Raw genomic sequence first — 19,521 nt, 5'->3', positions numbered from 1 at the left:
ACTTTGATTTTTGTTACAGGGTTGGCATCAAGGGGACATTTATCAAAGCTTGGAGAGAGATAAAGTACCAACCAATCAGCTCCTGTCACTTCACAGACAGTGGGCCTCCTTTATCAACGAGTGATGTGCTTGTTATCACTCGTTACTAATCTTAAATGGTGCTCCAACCAAACAGCTCCTTACTGTCACATTACAAGCTGAGTTTGAAAAATTACAGTTAGGAACTGATCGATTGGTACTTTATCTCTTGCCACTTTATCTCTCTCCAAGGCTTAGTACATCTACTACCAAGTTTTTTTTAAAGTCCATAAACGATATTATATATAACATATAGTTGTACTGACATACACTATAGGGATATAGGTGTTCCTATAGTCTCAGTTGTACAAGATTTGCACTTTATGTTAACGTTGAGCTGTAACCTACACACAAATGGATGCGACCAATTTTATATTTAGAATATCAATTTACTTTTGACATCAGCACTAAGGCACTAAAAACCTTGTGCCTCAGTTGTGTCCCTAGGGAATGCTTTCTTGGGATTATTAGTTGAGACAACATAATTCCTGCCTCCATAGTATTTATGTTCCAGACTTGTATTAGGCGACAATTCAATTAGCGGTGATGTGTAGCGGTGGTGCACATGTCACTGCTTATTACAGTACCCCAACATCACTTTTACAGAGCGCGAATAAATATCTGCAATGTTGTTGACCGCGAGGTGCCTAAAAAACGGTGGGATTGCAGGAACCTCGATCCCATCAACACTAATTGAATTGCTAACAATTATAACTGATGTTTAGGTACCGTTAGGTGGTAGATTTTTGTTGTCCTGTCAAACAATAAAAGATCTCTGCAATGTTCAGTGCTTTATACATTAAATAGTCTGTGAGATTTTAAAGGGACCTTATCTAAGGAAAACTGGACTGGTAACAACTTCACTCATCGTTGATTATTTGAATTTCCTTATATACAGATACATACGCTGTTTATGAGATCCCGATCATCTGTACTGTTATCTATAAGTATTTATGACTTTCTGAAAACCTGCACTGCTTATGCACAAGTGTGCACATGATATTCTAAAAACCTGCACTGCTAACCACCAAGGTTCAGACGAGATAAAGGGCCAGTATTGTAGTGAAATGCATGATATGATGAGTACCTTGATATACTGAATTTCATGTCACAATAATGTGGTAATGCCGCCTAGTAAATGGAATAAAGCATGATTCAGAGATGGATGGAATTGCAGAGCTCCTTGATGCACCTGCAATACGAGCGTGGCGTCCATTCGTCCAGGCTGCGTAAGCTGAGACTTACTCTGCCTGGCTGGTTCCTGGCTGTCTGTATGGCCAGGAAATCTGGATCCACTGCCACAGACCCTTTCCGGGAACGCTAGCCAGCCACGCCCCTGCTCCGTCCTCCCAAACGGCGCTGGATGTCAGTCGTGCTGTGGCTTGGGGGATCTACAAGTGAGACTGCAGGACCGGTTCTGCACATGCACAGACCCCCCCCCCCCAATCCACCCCATGCAGCCGTATTTAATGGGGCACCTCCGCTTCGCTCACATTCACGGCCACAAACTGGTGCTGGTTAAATTGGGAGTTGAGTTGAATCAGTCACAAGACACAGCGGCTCCTCCCACCACCCACCTCTTCCGACGCTGTTTCAAGTTGGGTTAGAAAACCAATTCATCGGTTCCGTGTTAAAGACACAGCACAGCCCCATCGGGAAACATGGCTGCATGAAACAGCAAGAACATAAAGTATTTTAAAAAGCCCTGTAGGCATCATGAATCCAAACAGATGGCTGGTAATTCACTGTGCAATACGCAGTCTCTGGCCACTTTGGGATGCCGTCCAATATCACTAGCAATAGGGATTCCATGGTACGGATTGGGTGATCAGTTAGGAGGCCGATGAAAGTTGTGTCACTGGTACATCTGCAAATAAAAAGAGAAGCATTTACTAATACTGTAATCATCCTGCCGGCCTAACGAGAAAGGAAATCAGGACATAACACAATAACCTATTACTATTAACAACATTGATTTCTGCAATCAGGCATTTAGTCTGGAAAATAAGAGACAGTTTGAGGAACCTCCAGGCAGTGCGTGCCCAGTGATAAAGGTCTGATGCGGTAACATCTCTCTCTCTCTCTCTCTCTCTCTCTCTCTCTCTCTCTCTCTCTCTCTCTCTCTCTCTCTCTCTCTCTCTCTCTCTCTCTCCCCTATGACTGAGATCCAATCTTAGCAGTTAGGACAGGAATAGAGCTGCCGTCTACCACCCAATCCACGAGGATCCACCTAGACTGTGCTCGGTAGACTGGCAAAAACTTCCCATATATTCAATAATAAAGTCTGTAGCCAGTTATTTTTTTTTTACATTTTATTTCTGGTGGAGAAAATGTTATAGACCGATCTGTCTCTAGAAGAATGTAATTACAGTGGAACTAATCCCCTCCCCCTACAGTAGCTGAACGGACCATGCATTTTAATTTATATCTGTATCGTTTAGCTCTTTCTGATGGCAGATGTCAGTATTCCATATTATCTGCCAGCACTATATGATGGCTGTTATACACCCAGTATACATAATAATAATAATATGGAAATACGGCAAACGACACATTTAGAAAAATGTTGCATACTGTAAATTTTCATTTTAAGACAACTTTCACAGTGTCGGCAATTAATGTACTTTGAATTGATTGTCTCTGCAATGTGTCAGCAACATGAAAGAGGTTTGATCTAGAAGCAACTGGAAGCCGCCATAATGGCTGTAGCCAATCAGAGCATTCGAAAATTCACAGACCTAGAACAACCCGTAGCCAATCAGAGCATTAGAAAATTCACAGTCCTAGAACAACCCGTAGCCAATCAGAGCATTCGAAAATTCACAGTCCTAGAACAACCCGTAGCCAATCAGAGCATTCGAAAATTCACAGTCCTAGAACAATCCGTAGCCAATCAGAGCATTCGAACATTTACAGTCATACACCAACCTGTAGCCAATCAGAGCATTAGAACTGTGACAGGCAGGGCCAACTTAACGTAAGGACTCACTGGGCCCCACAGGGCTTTGAGCAGGGGCGGGCTGGGCGGGGGGGGGACATCTATATGGATTGTGCGGCCGCTCGCTCCGTGCGTAGGGCAGCCGGCTGAGAGGCTGGCAGAGAAAGGTGCTCTCCGACCTCTCTGTGAATTACACACAATCAGAGCAGACAGACAGCATTCTTTTCTTACCTCCTAGACTGCAGCCATTCGTAAAGTGCTGTGTGTGTGTGTGACAATTATTTAACTACATCACCCAGAATACACCTGGAAATGCACTTCACTGCAGAAAGCCGGCAATGATGGCGTCTGCTCCTATTCTGTTACTTGGACCCATTTGAAGGCTAACCCTAAGTAATGTAATGCAAGATACAAAATACACCTGTAATAAATAACTCCCCATGTCCAGCGCCCTATCGACTATAAAGAATGTTCACCATGCCCCTCTCCCAGCCCCAGAGCTGGGATGATTTCCACCATAGCATATATTCTGGTGCCATTCTCCACCCCTCCTTGTGTCACAATTAATGCCTCCTTGTCCCAATTCCAAGGGAGGCCAATGTTGGGAGGTACGTTAATGTGCCTCGCTCAGACTTGGTAAGGAATGTCCCCGATCAGTCCAGCTTCTGCGATAGGAAATGCTAATTGTTCCCCATAAACACAGGGGGCAGCATTTAGCAATTTCAGAAATGACCTATTCTAGTGTATTTGGCACAGAATTTTTAAAATTAAGCCCACTCTCCATCTAAGGGCCTGATTAATTACCGATCGCAACTACAGTTACGCACGCAATCGGTCGATTGTTGCTTTTTGCGCATACGTATGCCTTGCAGTGCGCAAACACACCACTGCGATCGGGTGACTATGCAGATCCATCGCAGAGTGATTGACAGGAGGTGCCGTTAGGGGGGGTGATCGGCAAAACACAGGCGTGCCAGTGCGTTGAACGCCGCTCCATGGACGTGCATAAATTAGCCAATGTGATGCCATACACAACCTGATTACTCACTGTGTGCGATGAGGATAGCAATTCCTGAGTAAGGTGAGGCTCCGATGGTACTCCATGTTACCGATGGTTTCGCAGACTAGCTAAGTATTACAGATGTGAGTAAGGGGAAAGGGGCGTCCTTATGTTAGGCTGCAATGGCATAGCGATCACAATCATTAGCATATTTTCGCTGTAAGACTGCGTGCGTAATCGGGTTTTCGACGTCTGTCATTAGTACCTTTGACAGTCGGGAAGCCGCCGGTCGGTATTGCGACCGTCGGCTTCCTGACTGCATCCCATCCAGGTTATGGTACCTGGATTTTCATTACACTGTAAGCTCTCCGTATTAGGTAACGTACTGTTTTATATTAAAATAAAAGGTGGGAGAATGTACTATATTTTTTAACCCATTAGAGTCATATACTGCTATACCTTACATACACAGTGTGTGTGTATGTATATATATATATATATATATAAAATTATATATTGTATGTATATATATATATATATATATATATATATATATGTAGTATCAGCTTATTTGTTTAGTACTGAGGGCCTGATTCAGACCCGGACGCTATTTGCGGCCGCTCGCTTTCAAAAAGGGGCCGGATATTTAAATTGAGCGCTCGCTCTTTGCGGTGTGAAGACACCCCTATGTCTGTGCGAGCGTCCGCTAAATGCGCTCACTATTTTTTCAAGACGCCCCTTTGCCGTTCGCAAATCACGTCATCTCCTGTTTTTGTTAGATTAATCGGGAACATCGAACGGCATCTGAACTGTTCGCAGCGCTTGAGGTAGGAATTACTTCCCGTAATCACTGCGAGCAGTTCAGGCTAAAAGATAACCAAGTGACGTGGTCGATGACGGTCCTTTACTAATTATGCACTCCCATTAAACGCCCTTTTGACCGTTGGGCACCCTGCGTTCACACAACCACTGCCCCGTTTTCAAGCACCTTCCCCCGTTACCACCCACAAACGGCGCATTCTGTCGCTCAAAATAGCAGCCCCTCTGTGTTTTACGAGCGCACAATTTCCGACCGCAATGACTGGTTTGCGCATTGCGAACCATACGCATGCGCAGTTGTGCGACCATCACTAAGAGCGAGTGTGCGGACGCTTACGAGCGGGTCTGAATCAGGCCCTATAATCTGTGTAGGCTCTATACAAACCCATAAACAACACTATTGGAACATATGGTCTTCAGTGTCAGCTCCCCACCATAGGAACAGCCGTAGTTGTAGCTATATGTAACATTTATTCTTGAACATTACTTGTATGATTTTGCTACAGAGCAAAGTTGCTACTTCTTGTCAGAGCTGCAGACAGATCCCAAATGCAAAAAAAATACAGCAAAATAAATAAGGAAATATCTGGGAAAAGTAAAATGTGCATTTATTATTAATAATTATGGCTGGAAGATCAGATTTCACGGCGATAACGTGATTATCTTTCCCAGTGAGTATGACATTAGGGTGGTTACATCTGGAGATACTGCTGGTTCCCAAGTGACACATGACCTTGTGGAAATCAGAGAGGGATAATCTCACACAGATCTATAAAGGGCATCGACGAGGTGTCAGGTCAAGTTCCCCAATCCAACCGGAATGATGCATTTCTGGATAATAGACGTCCGTATCTTTCTAGGGGACAGACAGTGTTCAGTCTCTGATATGGAGCTGAGCTGATGATCTTCTTGAAAATCACCCGTAAAACTTGACCTTTAATGGTCTCCTCGCTATTTTCGTTAACTGACGCCAGGTGTCAAACCTTGAATGATCCCCATATACCTATCCCCTCGGTATATATGAGGAGACATAAATTGATCCATTTCGTAGGAATTGCACTCGTCCTGTTTTGAATGCATTCACTTTAACGCTCAAGACTTCCAATTCCCAATTCCCTGATCCCAAATCATTGTGCCAGTCAGTGATAGAGGGGAAAACTGTCCATACTGTAGGGAAAGACCCAAACCCACCCCTGCCCTGGAATCACTCTTAGCTTGCTATCCCCTGCCAGTTTTATTTTGGGGTTGGGGTGAGGTATTGGCTCTGGGTCTCTGCCATCATAAGGGGTGCATGGACAGGTATTGACTTGTTACATTGGATTCCATTATTTTAGTAAGGCGTCAGACAATCTGAATGTATTGTCCATATAACCATATGCACATATTTGCCCATATGTGGAGCTGTACATATCGTTGTACCCGGGCTGGCCCTATCTGTAGACGTGGTTTCATAGCCGCCATTGTTATCAGGACGCACTTGGACCCGCCCTGTCCTTGGAGCAAAAGACCCGTCTAAGAACAGGCGTAAATACACGTATCCACAAATCGGCATAAACCCGAATTGCCCTTTACCACCTATTTTTGCCTGTAAATGTAAACTAAAGATGCGTCCAACGGGATGTAGTCGACATCCCAGTACGCACAATGCCGGTGCACAGAATCCCACCTGCTGGAATCCCAACAGCAGTCAGAATCCGGCGCAAGCACCCGATGTTTTAATTCTGAGCAGGTGTCCGATACGTACCGCTCAACCGTATTGATGGTTACCGCCAAGGGATGCTTATCGGAAATTGCAAGTTTGATAGGCGTGCCAGGGCGGCAACAGGAGAGGTGGCTTTAATCAGCGGGCTCGTGCTGGTGTCAGGAACTGCGTCGAGAAAAACAGTTCCACTGCTACTGGCAGCCATTGGGTTGCTGAAATGTCCGATGGCGCGGTTGATGTCAGATCGCACCGCAGACGATTCACTCTCAATTCACTCTCTCATAAAGACTCAGTAGCAAGTCGCAGCTGCTATTGCTCACCGTCCACCTCTTGATCAATACCTATATTACATTAGGCTTGTCACCTTGTCATTATTATAGGGTTGTCATCATTAATCTCAACAGAACAAAGTAGCTCATTCAGACCCGCTCGCTAGATGCGTTCGCTCGCTCACTGCATATGCAAATCCAGCGCACACCCAGCAAGGCCAGCGAACACACGGCAAGGCATAAGCATGCCCACTATGTCTTGGCGTGCGATCACTTCGTGTATGCAGACACCCACCAGCCTGTCTTAAGACGCCCACTTGCGCACGTCATCTCCTGGAAGTGCTTGAAAACATTGGTACATCGAGCACCATCGGATGCGATCACAGCTCTTGAGGTTGACTATACCCTGCCGCAAGCACTGCGATCACTTCAGTGTGAAATACAACCAGGTGACGTGTACAATGACGCTGCCTGTTAATTATGTACGCCTCTGAAACGGCGTTAAGACGCTCAGGCACGCCTGCGTTCACAACTACACTCCCCCGTTTCTAGTGTCCTGTCCCTGTTACCACCCACAAACGGCTTCTCCTGTCACTCGCTCTGCTGGGCTGTCTATGCTGGACGAGCAAACGCTTCCCGATCTCTGGCACTGGATCGCGCACGCGCACTGCGGCGCACGCGCAGATTGCCAAAATCGGCCAGCTACGAGCGAACGCATCCTAGCAAGCGGGTCTGAATCAGCTCCAAAGTTCAAAAAGTTGGAACAACTTTCAGCTTTCAGAGAGACTCGTGAAAAGGCTCAGAGCTCATAATATTTGCTGTATTAGTGTAGTTCTGGGACCTTGTTAATTTCAGTGGACAGTGTTGAGCTCCCACATTGCCTGTATCTTCATTTCACTAGTAAATATTGATGATTCTCAGTGTATTCTCCTTGGACATAAATTTGGCTTTAATGACTAATTTAGAGTACAGGGTTTTTTTTATGCTGGAACTGCGCCTTTTTAAGTGTGCAATCTAGAGCATGAATTAAATACCACAATAAAATATATCTAGCCAAATGGGATAATAATAACAGGAATTACTAACGCAAAATACAAAAGCTTAACTTCAGAAGTGCAACTTTATACCTCCATTTCTTTGCCTTACTTTAGAATATCCAGGTCAGGAGGGCCTGAGAAACCATGTTTTGTTTTGTATTTTAATAATAATAATAATAAAAAAAAAAAACCTAAGCAGTGAATTGTTTACCCTAGAGCTCTTAACATGGTAGTAGAGAGCTAAATTCATCTTAAATTCCTCGTTTCACGGCAGCTCTCAAAGTGATCTCCACAGCAAGTCTCCAAATGAGAACCAGCAAAGGCTTTTGTTACCTGATGTCATTCTTTGTAAGCGGGGCTTGCGAGCCTGACGGGCTGGTGGTGGGATTTGTTTATCAATAACCTGTGCAGCCTGGGAATCCGAAGGGTCAGCTCTGTAATAAGACAGTTATGCCGGTACTTGTTGGTTATGATAGGGCGTATGAATCGGTGGATAGGTGCAAGCTACATCGGTGAACCGGGAAAATGTGTTTTGCTCTAAACTCTCCACGATGCTAGGAACTTACTTACATTTTTGAATGACTAAAATATACGTCTTAACCACAGCAGAGGTAGGGCTGGGCCTATGCAGCTGGCATACTGCATTAATTTAAAGGCAGTCTGTCTGCGTTAACTAAAATAATGGGGAAAAAACAAAAACAAATGCATTTTACTGTAATTTTTACATTTTTCTGTTTTTATCTTTTTTCTTGTTTAGATAATTTTTTTTTTTTTTTAGAATTTGGCTCCTCCCTCACACTGAAAATGACCTGTGTTTACATTGCTATAATTTATAGGGCCTCTGAATCAGGGCGGGTGCTTGTTTATTTAGATGAAGCCTCTTGGCTGCTTGCATAGCTGTGGGTTACCACCCACAGCTATTGCGAGCGTCCATGATGATGGTCGCGATGGTCAAGACCATCGCGACCATCGGGCTTGCGACGAGACCATAGGCATGCTGCATATCATTTTAATCAGCAGAAGCTTGTGCTATCTATTCACATCGCTGTGCGAATAAGACACATTTGAAGGTTAAAAAGTTGCACGAAAAGATGTTTGGCGCTACCGAGTCACACGGAGCTCCCGCGTTATGTGTAGCGCGACTTTTAGCGCACGGAGGATAGATGTACGATATGTGGACACATCTGTACCCTGGGGGTCATTCAGACCCGCTCGCGAGCGGCAGTACGCTCGCAAGCGGGTCGATGTTCCCCACTGCGCATGCGCACGACGGAGGGAGCTCCGTCGTGCACATGCGCGAGACCCGGGGAGCGACAGGCTTTCCATCGCTCCGGGTCTCGCACCAAAGGGGGCGTGCTGTCGATGTTGATTGACAGCACGCCCCCTTTGGTGGGCGTGCCGGGGGCGTGCCTGCCAGACAGAGGCGTTCCCATGGGAACGCCTACCGTCTGAAGCCGGCCCCACTGACATCACTAGTGATGTCAGTGGGAGTGATTTTGGCTCTGATAGAGCCAAAATCACTCCAGGGCTTGTGGCAGGGAGACCCTACTGCAGGGTCTCCGCCGCAAGTCCGATGGTCGCGATGGTCAAGACCATCGCGACCATCATCATGGACGCTCGCTATAGCTGTGGGTGGTCACCCACAGCTATACGAGCGTCCAGGAGGCCGCTCCATTTTCATGGAGGAGGGCCCTGGTCAGAGCGTTCAGCTCTGAATCAGGCCCCTAGTGCACAGACAAGGGGCGGTGGCAATAGCTATTACTGGTCTGGTTTTCTCTCCACTACAAATTATTAGCAAACTTCTAAACACAAGACTCTCACACTGATGCTATGCACTATGTCACACCTGCTGATTCCCAGGGCTGGGACCCGCAATGTTCCTTACGCTAATGTACACAAGAAGCTGCATCAGAGGGAAGCTGTTATGAGAGGTGGGCCTGTCAGCCCCATGTGTGTAGATGAGTGACTGTATGGCTTCATAAATCACAGAGTTTTATGTTTTTTTTGTTTTCCTTTTTACTTCCTTTGTACTAATTCAGGTCAGTATGTAAATTATATTGACACAGAACACTGCGGTCATTAGATTTACTAATGGCAAATCACCAGGGCTTGTTCCACCCAAAGTAGTACATGTGAGTGGGAGAGAGCGAAGGCGGAGCTCACTGCCGCCATCTTAATTTAAGAGCTAAAGTCTGAGGTAAAGAGAACTGAGGTATCAGTTATACAGAAGGTAATTGAAGTTCCCGCCTTCATCTCTTTACACTTTATCTCTCTCCAATCTTTGATGAATCTACTTAAGTTCCTTTATCGTCTGTTTAAATCGTATCCGGCGCCTGCGCCCAGCAGACTATACATGATAGGCTAAGTGATTTGTTCTGCTGCTTTCTCGTGGTCCACAAAATGGCTGACACCACGAAGCGCTACCGACACGTCCCTGGTTCCCAGCGAATTGATGCGCTGCATTACCGTAGATATTGCTTCATCTCACACAATGTCTGTTTCCACTGGGTGTACGCAACAAGAAAGTCTTAACAAAATATATATATATATATATATATATATAAATGCTTTTAGACCCCATGGGCAATGTTCTCAGCCAAACAGCATCATTTACCCTATACCCTCTCTATTAGAGAGAGAACAAGGAGCTACTGGCAGCACAAGCAGACAGATAAATGACAACGTGCATGCTATCTGGTGATAGACATCTTCTAAAGAGACCAAGAAAAGCAAAAAATAAAAAATAAAAAAATAAAAAAAATTAAACCCGAGGATTAAGATCTTCATTTTTTTTTCTTGTGCATTCCAATTGTTCTTAAAATATTTGGCAATGTCAATTAGTAATTGAGCAGAGTTAGCTGATGAACGCAATTTTCCAGTAGACTGAGCACCCTATTGTTGTCGAGCTAACAGCAGATTTCGAAGGTCATTATCATTCCCTGGTAGCTTGGCCCAGCTGCTTCTCGTTGCGAGAGCCAAAACTTCGCACCGGGGCCTTGGGATGGTATGCATGCAGATTTGCGGGGCTGGAGGGGGGCGAGGAGTGGGCGAGACACAGAGAGAGTCACGTGACCCGACATTACTAAAGTGTGTCACTGGACTTTTTAACACATTCCAAGCCACAAGTTAATACTTCCGTCACAATGGTGTGAAACTAAACGTTGGTTTTATTTGCTTGTATTTTAGTGGCACATGCGTACTTACTACAGAAATCTTTGTATCTTTTGTTATGCCTCGATTATTAGTTTTTCTTAAAAGAGAGTAATTTATTTTCTCTGATTCCTGCACCTTATCTTTTATTTTGTTATTTATTTTAAAATAACATATTATAAATACATACTATATCCATGCTTATTTGCGCAGCCCAGAAATTTTCAGACACGAGTGCCTTGCACACGTGAGCTTACAATCTAGTTTTCAGGATACTGAGAGACAAAGAGTTTGGGTTGGGAAGTAACCTACTCTCTGATCATTTGCAGAGTCGTGGGCGACGGTGAAAACTGTCACATTAACCACTGAACTGACTTCTTTTTTTTTTTTCTGGTAACACCGGTCAGAAATTTCCAGGTCCGCATGGGAGTCAGAGAAGTCATGTGTAGAACGGATCTTCTCTTCAAAAAACAGGGGACACAGCTGGGCAGCGCGGTCGCACCTTGTCAACTGAAGCACAGTTAGCTGCGTTCGCTTCCCATACGAACACGCCAGTTAAGTGGTTAAAGACCTGCGACGTGCTATCACTTTTGTACCAACAATGATAACTTTCGAATTTTATACCTAAACTACTGACTGTTTATACGTGACATAGTCTGCCGGCCGTTCTTTTTACGTGTCACAGCAAGCGGACTGCATTTCCCAACTTTATGCCCCAATCAGTGGCGGAACTAGAGAGTGGTGGGCCCAGGTGCAAGAATATGCTTTGGGTCCCCCTATGTAGTGCTCCCAGTAGTGGTGCCCCTATGAAGTGCCCCCAGTAGTGGTCCCCCTATGCAGTGCCCACAGTAGTAGTCCCCCTTTGCAGTGCCCCCAGTAGTAGTCCCCCTATGCAGTGCCCCCAGTAGTGGTCCCCCTTATGCAGTGCTCCCAGTAGTAGTCCCCCTTATGCAGTGCCCCCAGTAGTGGTCCCCCTATGCAGTGCCCCCAGTAGTGGTCCCCCCTATGCAGTGCTCCCAGTAGTGGTCCCCCTATGCAGTGCCCCCAGTAGTAATCCCCCCTATGCATTGCCCCAATAGTAGTCCCCCCTATGCAGTGCCCCCAGTAGTAATCCCCTCTATGCAGTGCCCCCAGTAGTAATCCCCTCTATGCATTGCCCCCAGTAGTAGTTCCCCCTATGCAGTACCCCCAGTAGCAGCCACCCCCTCCCCATACAGTGCCCCCAGTAGCGCCCCCCTATACAGTGCCCCTATTAGCGGCCACCCCTCCTATACAGTGCCCCCAGTAGCGTCCCCCTATGCTGTGTCAGTGCCCGTGCCCCCTTACGCACACACAAAAAAACCCACAACTTGCCTCAATCCCCGCTCCTGCCGTGACCGCCACTGTCCGCTCCTTCCGGCCCACTCTTCAGCACTATGGGAGAGGCGTCATGACGTCTCTCCCATCACCCGCCGCAGGGGGAGCCGGAAGGCGGAGCTCATGAGTGAGCTCCAATCGGCTCCCTCCGTGAACGACGCAGCAGCCAATGAGAGTCTGTCTGACCGCTGGCGGCGGTGTGTTTGTTACTGTGTAGTGCTGACCACTCTCACTGTGGTCTGCGCTACACTTGTGGGGCCCGGGGGACACTAGCGGCAGCGGCGGCTATGGGCCCCTGCATCACAGCGGGCCCCGGTGCAAGCCTCCGGCTGCACCATCGCTAGTTCTGCCACTGGCCCCAATTCTTTTAGTTACACCTCCTCATCTGTGCAACCCAGCACACTGCCCTCTACTGGAAAAAATGTGCATCGTTTGGGAAATGTGTTTCCCTCTTAAAAATCGTGTAACATCCTCCAAATATAATGGGTATTTAAGGGAAGGATATATGCATAGGGCCTTAGCTTTTTTCTGGCATAAATGTTTCAGAAGACATCGCCACTGTCACTTTCCAAAGCTGAAGTCCTAACTCCTGGACCAATTATCTTCCATTTAACCATTTCCTTTTTTTTAAATGTATCAACCTTTTAACTCCGAGAGTTTATTCCCTAGTATTGTGGGGTGTATTACTAAGCAGAGAGTTTTCAAAAGACAGCAGATAACACTTCTGGTTTTGCACCACTATTATTTCCGTTTTAAGTCCCACAGGCTAAACCGCAGTTTTGAAAATGCGCCATTCAGCAAATACACTTCTGTATGTAGTTAATGAGTGTTAGCTGTTAGGTGCGGCTTTAGCTTCTGTTGCCCGTGAAGTAGATCATATTTGGTCATGGGGTCCTCTTTTGGACACCTCACTGTAAAAAGGATATTGGAGAACTAGAGGTGGCTGAGAGATGAGTAACCATATTAGGAAATGGAGCGGAAGGATTCAATTATAAAGAGAGGTTAGAAAACTGGGCTTGTTTCTTTGGAAAAATAGCATCTTAGCGGTGACCTAATTACTATGTATAAATATATCGGAGATCAAGACAAAGATTTGTCTAACAGACTTCTCATCCAATGAACTAACTGTACAGAGGACAAAGCATCATCTATTGATAATGGGAGAAGTTGGGTTCCACCATTAGTACATGAAGGGGTTCCTTACTGTCAGGGTGGTTAGTCCCTGCAGTTCTATACCACATTGATGCAATGATTACAGATATTTGAGTTATTCAAACTACTGAAGTTTGAAAAGTCGATTAAACTTGGCTGGTTCAAGGTTCTCACACTTATTTGCGGTACGATTCCGATGCTTGTACTGGTTTGATTTAGGTTCTCCTAACGCTGGGTTAATGCACATTTACTGATAACAGTGCAATCACTTTCTATCTGTGTGACCTCTCCAGTGTCCCATGTACCAGCCTTCCCCTAATCGGTCCCCTGCTCACAGAGTACCAGTGTGGTCAACGCAGCTGTCAATCACCGGACGCTCACAGCAAAATGATGAACTAATAGCACAGTACTTCGGTGCCCTTGTAAGTCCCTTTTGTGCATCGGTGCACAGTTTGGGAACCACTGTGGTAGACCCTTACTATACCGTGTGCGGCGTATAGATCCACCAATAGCTGAAATCTGCAGTATTTGACTTACCTTTATTTAATCTCCATTATAAACTTATGCGTAGGAGTATATTAGTCAGCCAAGAGCCCCAAAGGGGTTACTTTCACGTGTTCCCCTAAAGAAAACCAGAGGTGAGTCATGTGACTACCATGGCAACCACAGTCACACAGCACACGATGTCATGATTATAGAATCTTTGGAACACCCCCATATGAACTCTATTTTTGCTGTGTCTCTCCCACTAGTTTCTTAATACTGCCATTACATGACACGCTAAGAGTTTTGAGTCTGTTGGGTTTATTTATCAATCGGGGGTTTTGTAGCAGTTTTTAAAGTATCAGTTTTTTTAGGCAATAAATACTGTGTATTGCTTTAATAGAATTAGCTTTAAATAGTCTGTCAACACCACAGGAAAAAATGCCCCAAATCAGTGGTTTTACAAACCACCAATTAATAAATAACCACCCGTGTGCCAGTGTGTGGCAGCCATGCTTATTTTCCTTCCAGAGGGATTTTGCAATGGAGATAAATGATTTGTAGAAAAACAACTAAGATAACATGCATACGAAGGTTTAAAAGGTAATTAACTTGCTATTTAAGGTGAGAATAATAATGTATACGCCGAATTGCTGCTTTAATTCCACGGATATTGTTAATTCTGTTTCCCCCTTTGCGGAGGTGATCCGGTCTGCACCAGCAGTGAGGACGGTAAGCGTAGAATCCAGTGTGGTTATTTGTTTCCTTTTCAGATTCTCTGTACAGTTACCTATGATATAATCTCATTTTTTAAATGCATGGAATATATTATTCCATAAACATGTTATTATTGTAAGCACATCATGGCTTGTTCGGTAGGAAGAAAGGAAATAAAAATAAAAAAAAACTGTAATTTTTTTTGACAGCGGTGTTATCATGCTGAGATGTGTTGGGATTGGCAGGCTGTGATTTCAGAGGATAATAAACAGAATTTCATAGTAAAAACAATATTTAACATGGCGGAGCTGTTCTTGGTAAGGCTCGGTATCAGGTTCAGTAAAATGCAAGCAGAACGTTTAGTTTTTTTTTTAGCTCAGCAGCTATAAATGTGCACCATACGCAGCCTTTCATTCTCTGATACAGAATAGTGTCCACGCAGCTTCCTGTTTCCCAGGGATCCATAGAACTTCAGTGGCGAGTATTGAAGCTGCCTACAGCCAGCCATTTGGGAAGGGGCTTGCGACATTGCTGCCATTGGTGCAGGGCGTCGGTTAATTAATTGGCACACTCTTGTGTCTCTCTTTAGTTTGTTGTCAGCCCTAACAAAACAAGGGAAGAAAAAAAGAGTAAATTTCAGACGGGGAGAGTGATACAAGTTATTCCAAAGTGACATTTTACTGACGGGTGAAACCTCGTTTTGTGAAGTTTAAGTGGGAATTATCTATTTTAAGTAAAACAAATATTTCACGGGGCAACTTTGAAGGCTGCTTGCGTTCCCCGGTGCCTTCTCTGAGTGTTGCAGTAAATGTAATTGACGCAGCGATTTATTTAAGAGTGAAATGCTTTGCTGTCAGTAACCTTTTGCGTGGAGAAGCCTAATTAACAGGTATCACCGCAATACTTAATCAATCGTTGTACTGTCATTTAAATAATACTTTATTCTTTAATTGTAGCAAGATTTCAATATTTTAAAGATTTTAGTAATATAATTATATTTTTTTATCTTTTTTAATGTTTATTTTTGTTTTTGTATCTTACAATACTTACTTGCTGACTTCCTGGCTCCCCCTTCCTGGAGGTCGGCTCAGCAGGGGGATGTTTGCTGGAAAGTAAGCAGACCAATGGGCATTATAATGTGATCACGTGATCTTTGCACCGCCCCCCCACTACACAAAGCCATGATTACCGGCATTATGAAATAGGGGGAGAGGCCGCGTTGACGCGATTGTGTGTGAAACGCGCCATAGTCCATCCGGACCACATACTTTCATCGGGTAAATGGGTGGCTTGCAGGTGGATGGTGGTTGGCTCGGGAGACTTGCCCACTCTTCCAGGCGGCCGAGAGTGCCACCCTATTTTCGGGTGCCTCCCAGCCATTCCGGGAGAGTAAGAAAGTATGCTACAATCAAAAGTAAAAATCACATGCTATGTGTCTGTGGTTGCTATGGCAGTTACATATCGCTGTGCAGAATTATAATAATAGCAGCCTGAAGAAACAAAAACCAGCAATATGGGAGGCGCTGTTTCACCATCGGAAGAAGGTCTCTGTGACCGCAGCTGTGCGTTTGGCTACTCAGCCGCTTTCACTGGCACGCCCATCACTTTGTGCGTTCACTTCAGGCCAGCGCCCAGGAACGCCCGTCACTTTGCCGCCCCATTTCTGTTGCTGTCGCTCCCAATCGCAACAGCATCTTTGTCCATGCACTCTGTGTCCTGCATGCGCCACAGGGGTTTCAAAAAATTTTTGGCGCGCAGTTGCAAATAATCACTCAATTACGTGCACATCGGCATTGCGTGCGAATTGCGTGCTCCTCTGAATCACGCCCTGTGTGTCAATATAGGTAAATTATATACTGTACGATAATAAAATTAAATATATAAAAATAAAAAAATTCTGTGCACCATTAACCGGATGGAGCAATTTTTTTTTTCAGCACCTGCGAAATCCGTTGCAACTCTGTAGGCTTTGAATACATATAATTGCACACAAAATACATCTGTTGGGGAATCTCACTTAACAAATTGTAGACCAGTAAAAGTCCTTTGAATGAAAATGCTTTAGCGACACTGTTGGCGCATACCGTTCTAGCACAAACCCCTACCCGTCTGCCTATACCTTGTTATTTCAAACCACTTTATCAGCTATTACTTGTTAGAGTTTAGCAATTTTATGCACTAAATACAACGTCACTTTACAACAACTGTATAATATAGCCGGACTCGGAGCAATTAAAGGGTGTAAAAACACAGTTTCATGGCTAAGATTTAGACAAATAACAATACACAAACATTTTAAGAATTCTTAGAATATGTGTTTTTTTCCCCTGCTTTCAGAGCAGCCTACACAATCCCTTTGTGTGTTTAGGTTGCTGGACGATTAGTGTTCGTCACATTAGCTAGAAAGAAAGTATTTTTGCAATCGCTAAACACTTTAAATGGGATGGGAGGAGGAACTGTACATATAATATTTATTATTATCAGTCAGTCGTAGTGAATTTAATCTTGTAGTAAAACTAAAGTTAAACTGACGCTCTAGATTTCTCTGTCCCGAAAACAACTTGGTAACAACATTTTTTATTAATAACGTTTGAATTTACTCCAGCTAGAAGTCATTTATAGCTTTTCCGGGAATTTACGAGAGAAACTAATTTCGCAAACAAAACACTTTGAGCCTATAAGTGCGCAAATTGCTGTCTATAAACAAGGGAGATGTAACAAATACCCCACCCGCCTTACTTTGATACAGTGCAGCCTGGATGTTCCAGAGGGAAGACTTGGACAGGGTTAGTTTTGCAGCAGCTCTCACAAGTGCGATGCTGGAAAACTGAACTAAGGGCCTGATTCAGAGCCGGACGCTATTTGCGGACGCTCGTTCTAAAAAAGGGGCCGGATATTTAAATTGAGCGCTCGCTCTTTGCGGTGTGTTGACGCCTCTATGTCTGAGCGAGCGTCTGAAAAATGCGCTCGCTATTTTGTAAAGACGCCCTTTTGCCGTTCGCATCACACGTCATCTCCGGTATTTATTAGATCAATCGGGAACATCGAAAGGCGTCTGAACTGCTCGCAGTGCTTGTGGTAGGATTTTCTTCCCGCTATCACTGCGAGCAGTTCAGGCTAAAAGATAACCAAGTGACGTGGTCGATGACGTTTGACCGTTTGGCACGCCTGCGTTCGGATCTCCACTCCCCCGTTTTCAAGCACCTTCCCCTGTTACCACCCACAAACGGTATATTCTGTCAATCAAATTAGCAGCCCCTCGCTGTTTTACGCGTGCACGATTTCCAACCGCAATGACTTATTTGCGCATGCGCATTACGACCCATATGCATGCGCAGTTGTGCGAACATCGCTCAGAGCGAACGAGCGGCTGCTTACGAGCGGCTGTGAATCAGGCCCTAAATCCCACACACAGGATTGGTGCTAGCATTCGGTGATCCTAGGCGCTTGCCTAATCGCCGATGGTTAGTGATGGCATAAAACACTTATAGGCTGATGCTGGATTGGACGCAAGTCTGACATAAATGCTTATATTCTCCAGTATGTAGAATTGTATGCACCTCTGCAATTATCCGTTCTCTTGGTTTGATAACCATAAATCATTATCAGAGCTCACTTGCACAAGGCCGAAAACATGCGTCATTACGCTTCCGGACAACTGTGCATAATCCGCAAATCTGTTGTTGCGCACTCCCTGAACATTGCCGACCGGAGAACTCCCCGTGACATCCCAGTTACACTTCAGTTGCAGGTGGGGATCTGCGACAGAAATGCGTACAACACTGCGTCACCCAGAGTTGCGTATGCTGGACTCGATGTTTGCCCTTGCCAGTGTAAATTCATGCAAGATATACTCAGTGGGGACGAAGTTGAAATCACGGCTGTCTGGATACCGACGCCCAGAATCCCGGCGCCGGACTCCCGACATCAGTCAGAAGCCCAGCACCGGCATCCCGGCGGTAAGTAGTGGGGTTAGTGGGAGTATTAGGGTTAAGGGTTAGGGTTAGACACTAGGGTGGAGAGTTAGGGTTAGGCACTAGGGGGGGAGAGTTAGGGTTAGGCACTAGGGGCGGAGAGTTAGGGTTAGGCACTAGGGGGGAGGTTAGGTTTAGGGATGCGGACGGAGGGTTAGGTTTAGTGGTAGGGTTAGGATACTTAACCATGTCGGGTTATACATCTCGCCATAATCCCTGATAACAGCCAGTGCCTGATATAGTCTATCAATAGACAGCCTCAATGCATGATATCCCTTCATAACCAGCTGAGAGATATTCTGCAAAGTCTGAGCACACAGCGGAGGCTCGGGGGCGCATGTCTCCCAATATTTTAAATAGCAGAATTGGGACATCCCTATAGAGAGAAACATTGACAATAAAACTCGACAGAAACAAAGACTGTAGGAGCCGCACTCAGGTTTTCGTCAGGCGTTTGCTAAAAATAGCACCGATATTGTCGATGAGTTCCCCCACCAATCACTATTTTTAGCCCAGTTCAAGCCGTGTTCACCATCTGGTGAGTGCAGAGCAAGACACCGCCCGAAGATGGGAGCTTGCCGTGTGTGCACCCCTATGGCTTGCAGAGAGCAACAAGCAGCCCCAAACCAGAGGTGCCTGACCAAACCCTCCTGATGCAAACCCAAGGACACACACAGAGTACTCATATAACTAATTGTCATTACCTAGAAGACATTTATTCCCTTTGAAAATGTGACTTTCCTACATAGCAGCGTCCTGTTCTATAAAGATATTCCTTACTGCCATTATTTTAATATTACTGTATTAGGAAGATTCATGGGATGGACAAGTGCATGCTTATTTTCC

General features: G+C 45.1%; 1 protein-coding gene across 9 annotated transcripts in view; it reads left to right on the top strand.

The window, feature by feature from the left end:
• Nucleotides 1-19,521, top strand: part of ZNF536 (zinc finger protein 536) — a 640,597-nt gene that overhangs the window by 283,275 nt on the left and 337,801 nt on the right. The gene's annotated exons all lie outside the window — the stretch shown is intronic.

This window comes from Taudactylus pleione, unplaced genomic scaffold, assembly GCF_031769625.1.
Source record: "Taudactylus pleione unplaced genomic scaffold, aTauple2 ptg000537l, whole genome shotgun sequence".
Taxonomy (NCBI): Eukaryota; Metazoa; Chordata; class Amphibia; order Anura; family Myobatrachidae; genus Taudactylus; species Taudactylus pleione.
This window is presented reverse-complemented; position numbering and strand designations above follow the sequence as displayed.